General features: G+C 38.9%; 1 long non-coding RNA gene across 1 annotated transcript; it reads left to right on the top strand.

Annotated features, from left to right (window-relative positions):
• The first annotated feature begins 1,256 nt into the window (after positions 1 to 1,256).
• LOC121316396 lies at positions 1,257 to 4,121 on the top strand. The gene is made up of 4 exons (XR_005950383.1): positions 1,257 to 1,452; positions 1,916 to 1,974; positions 2,356 to 2,428; positions 2,853 to 4,121. It is a non-coding gene; the product is annotated as an uncharacterized LOC121316396 (long non-coding RNA).
• Positions 4,122 to 5,107: the final 986 nt, after the last annotated feature.

Genomic DNA, 5,107 nt, shown 5'->3' on the forward strand with positions numbered 1-5,107 from the left:
CTTAATCACCTAATTACTGAGACAGTTGATTGGACACTGGATAGGGAGCGATTTCAGCTGTTGAATTGCACGCTTGAATAAAAGCAAAGAAAAAGATATGCCACGTCTGTCATGAGCAGCGCCTTCGTGCAATTGGCATGTTGAAGGCTGGACTAGGGCAGCATACTGTACTTTTACTCGCCGTCTCGGCTGCTCGCAGCCAGCAATTTCAAACCTGGCAAGACGATATAACCAGTCACACCCTGTCAATGACAGGCCACGAACTGGGAGACCAAGAGTCACAACACCTTCCCAAGATCGACGGATCATTTTGCAGCATCTTCGTGCTGTCAATTGTTAATCGGCACAATAAAAAGTCACTGCGTCTGCTCTAAAGCAGTTTGTCATTTTTCGATCACATCTGGTGAATTTTATCTAAATATATGTGATATGTTTCTTTTGATGCTCAAATATAAGTGATAAGTTTCTTTTGATGTAAACCATATAAACCATGATCATCAGGTTTGACTGCAGGGTGTAAGATTGTTGATGCTAAATGTTGGCACTACGTTTGAACTTTAACGCTGCTATTTAACTAGCGCAGTTACGGTTAGACTGCTAACAAAGCCAAGAAAGTTTCTCAGTGAGAACTAGAGCAACTAAAAGCTGGAAAACAATCCAACTTTACAATGAAAAACAGAGTTATGTTATTTACAACAGCATTCCACAGATCTGTTAACATTCTTGAAAGATTATTTCACTTGCAGATTTAGGTTATACATGTCATCTTCCATCTCTTACAACTCAGTGGTGAAAGCAAACCATACATTTTCCAAATGGTGTTCAGCTGGTACAGCAAACAGATATGTTTATCAAGGAACAATGCTGTAGAAAGAGCAATCTCCCATACGAGTTATTTTTATTAATACTGATTTAACTGTACAGCCGAGTTTACTTCTTGCATATTTCCATTTCCATGGGAACACTGAATAATGCTGTAGGCCTGCACACTGAGTGCCTCGCATCTAGTGTCGTGCCCCTCCCTCTTAATTTCATGTAGTTTCCACCTCTAATGTGTCACCTTTTACCAAACTTAACCAACTTCAGTACTGTGAAAGTTTAACTTAGCAAATGTGCAATAGAAAAATTGTGTCTGTCTTTAATATGACAGAACACTGCTCTTCACGTCGGTGGTGCCCCCTGCTGCTGGTAAAATATAAAAAATAATCGTGTGCACATTTGCCCATCCTGCATTGCGCTCACCCGCTATACCTTTAAGTGTAAAGCTTACTGCCTTTCTGTTTTGAGAGTTTTGAAAACGGCAGTCATGGCTGTGTTTGGAGTCAACTACAATCCAACTCCATCTTGCTTGTTTCAGTTATGGGATTGCTCGAAACGCGGGCTACAAAAAGAGAAGACCCCGTAGTCTGTTCGTTTTCTTGACAATGAATGAAAAAAGAAATATTAGCAGAGGTAAGAATTGTAGAAGTTTGCAGTCGAGAGAAAATGCGCTGGACCGTGTACTTATTGTGGCCATACACGTTTTCAAGATAATTTTGGATTATAATTAAATTTTAGTCGGTTTGTTCCAGTCTGTACCGAAGTCCCTGTTAGCTTGTCTATCGTGTTCCGAGAAAAGCGCGTGTCCGATGATTTAAACTTTTTACTGCTGTTCACATTATGACTTGCAAACGTGATTACTGTATATTTTTATATGAGGACACAGTTTTGGCCAGGTCTTTGGATCACATTCACGTGAGATTTCACAAAACCTGCATTTGTTTAAATTATGGATTTCGGGCGTTCATAAGCATGCCAGTTTTACCGAAATACAATCTGGTAACGTATGTTAAAGTATTATGTTACACTTTTTAGTAAAGTGTGTTTTACCAATGTCATAACTTTTTTTTAATTTTTTTTTTTTTAACATTTTCAGGTAACTCTGCCTGGTGAACTGTGTGGTTTTCCATCGATAAACTACTGACTGCTGTTAAGGTAAATAGTCGCGTTAATGTAGTAGAATGTGCATTTGTTAACCAGGATATTCCCAGTTTACTAAAATGATTGTGCCTTCTGCTGCTCCTAAAACTCGCTGTGCAGAACCACGCTCCCTTTGTGGAAGTCATCAGAGCCATGCCCAATGTTTGACTGCAGCTGCTCCTGGAAGGCCATTACACACCATTGAACTGCTTTTCCACCTGGGGGTTTAATCGGTTCATTTTAACATTAGTAGGTTGCTGCCATTCCCTGCAGTACACTTAATGCATTTCGCCCCCAATGATCTGTTTTCAAAATATTCTCCTAAGTATGCCCTGTATTCATGTTAAAATACGGCTACTGCAAGCTGTTCATTTATTTGTATTTTTTTTTTTTAAGGTCTGATTTCTCTGTGTGCTCCTGGAAGTTGTAAGAAGTGTGCAGTCACCCAGTACTGCTCTGTAGACATTGGGTAGGTCATGTCTATGCCCTGGTTGCAGTCAACACTACTGTAAAGACTGTCCCCATGATTTAAACTTGTCACTCACTACCCATCTGACCCTGCAAAGGGGAAAGATTATGACGTGTTAATGAGGGTGCAGTCTAGAAACTTGGAGGTTGTCTTGGATAGGAGGGTTTTGTCCAAGCTTCTCTAACCAGTACTGCTAATGGAGGAGGGGACCGACAACGACTGTGCTTTGTCAGTTTCCCTTTTTATGCAAGTTGCAGATGAGTGTTTCTAGTATGGGTGCTGCAGTTAATTCAGTGGAAGAGAACCATTTACAATAGTGTCAGCTTGATCATTGTACGCGTGAACCTGAGCAGGCTTGATTTACTGTAGCAGAATAACTGCAAAGCTTGAGTGAGTGATTTATTAACACATTGTCTACTTCCAGAATACACCCGTCGTGAAGGATGAGGGGTGAGCTTCGTCTCGATCAGGAGATCTGTGTCGGGCATGGGCACCGCCGTTTCTATTCAGTGCTCCCCTGGAGGAGGTCTTTGCGTCATGATGTCAAGCTGGGCTTGCCAAGTTGCTCTCAGCTCGTGTAGCAAACTGTTCGTTAGCAGCATGTAGCGACACATTTTAAACGGAGACGGATTCAGTCACTTTGGATTTGTCACAAGCATGCTGAGAATCTAAATAAAACATTTGAAACTTTTTTTTTTTTGTGGGGGTGGGTTAAGGAATATTTAGGTGTCGGGTGATTTAAATTTGCATTGCTGTTCACATTATGACTTGCTGTGATTACTGTTTAATATGAGGACACATGGGTTCAATTGACTGTGAAGAACATCTGCAGTGTATCCTGTAACAAAATCTACATTGGTTCACAAGGGTTTCTTTTTTTCTAAATGTTGATTGTGATTGATTAGAAGTTATGGGTGAATTACATCTGCAATCTTAACATGTTGAGAAGAAACAGCTGGTTACAATATCTTAAAGGATTTGCTGCTTCCACCTTGTACGCACGCTGATCAAGGCCTTAGCCAAAGCAGCCTGTTGGCCTTCCAGTTTAGCAGTGGTGGGGCTGAAAGTAATGCGTTCTGCACCACAGCCCATGCGTGTGTGCTTTGGTCTATCTTTCAGTAATGTAAACCCATCCTTCAGTAGGAAGCTATACTAACGTCCTGTCAATCGCAAGTCCCTGTTTCTATGTGAGTGAAAGTTTTTAAGTGGTTTCTATGATCAACCGCAAGCGGTACATAGTAAAAGCATTTCCAGTCCAAGCTTGTTGTTTTTCTAAGGCTGAGTGTTTGAACTTGAATTGCATTTAATTAGAGGTCAGCGGGGGTCTTTCAACTAGTCATCTGTGTTTTTCTCTAGCCACACAAATACTGACCAAAACCGGAAACTTACGGTTAGCATCCTATACTGCAGTCATTACACATCTAAACTAGTTCATGTTTGGCAGTGAATATGCATTTTTGTTACTTAAAAGAAAAAGTGACCGGTGGTACCGACTTCTTCTGTTGTCCTGACAGAAACATTTCGTGGTACTTTTGTAGGTACTGCGGTGAGGACGTAGAATGGGTTACCTAGTCATGAAACACAGTAACGCTACAAAGTTTTGAGATAAATCACCTACTATGAACCGGGTGAACATTGATGGGCAAAATGGCCTCTTCTTTTTTGTTAATGTTCCTATGTTCTATTAATCCCTATAAGATAATGATATATATATATATATATATATATATATATATATATATATATATATATTTACACACACACAGAACAGAGTATCTCTCTCTCTCTCTCTCTCTCTCTCTCTCTCTCTCTCTATATATATATATAGGTAAAAAGGTATTTGCACAGAGATACAGTACAAGTTTAATAGTTGTAGTCCTGTAGTGTTAAATTGGATAATAAACTTTAAAAAAGCAATCATGCACTTTACCCCACATGTAATATGCTTTGTACCACATCTTATAATATTGCTGTATTTTAATGTCTTTGTTGTAGTTGATTAAATAAAATCCTACCACACAGAACACACATTCAATGAATATTTGATTACATCGAATCAAGTTTTCACCCTATTTAATATATGCTGGAACATATTATGTATTATTCAAATATATATATATATATATATATATATATATATATATATATATATATATATATATATATATATACCATACATATATATATAATTCGCTGAACTCTCTTTGGAAACGGCACAAAAAATGCTTCATAAATACAAAAGTAAAATGATGCAAACAGGCTTTAAAATAGACTTCAATCACTTTAACGCTAAAATATAGCTACATGTAAGTAGATACAAGGCCGATACTATGGCGGCTCTTTGAGACCATCGAAGGAAAAAAACAAATGACCCTGTTATGTCAAGATGTTTAAATCAATTAGTAATGTAGCTGTTTGGGTGTCCAGGAGTGCTGCTTGTCTTATGTAGCCTGGTACTTACTGGCAGTTTGTACACAAGTCTGATGGGTATGTTATTATGGGGATGTCTTAATCTCTCAAGAAGTCTGTTTAACTGCTCAGTCATCGAAGACCGAATTCGTGAGATCAACACTTACTACATATTACTCAGGGATACACAGTAAATTAGGCTTTCAAAAAGTGGGCATTGTATCTACCATCTCTCCTCCCTATACTGTCCCCCGGAAGTGTTCAGTGCTA

The sequence above is a fragment of the Polyodon spathula genome, chromosome 1 (genome assembly GCF_017654505.1).
Source record: "Polyodon spathula isolate WHYD16114869_AA chromosome 1, ASM1765450v1, whole genome shotgun sequence".
NCBI lineage: Eukaryota > Metazoa > Chordata > Actinopteri > Acipenseriformes > Polyodontidae > Polyodon > Polyodon spathula.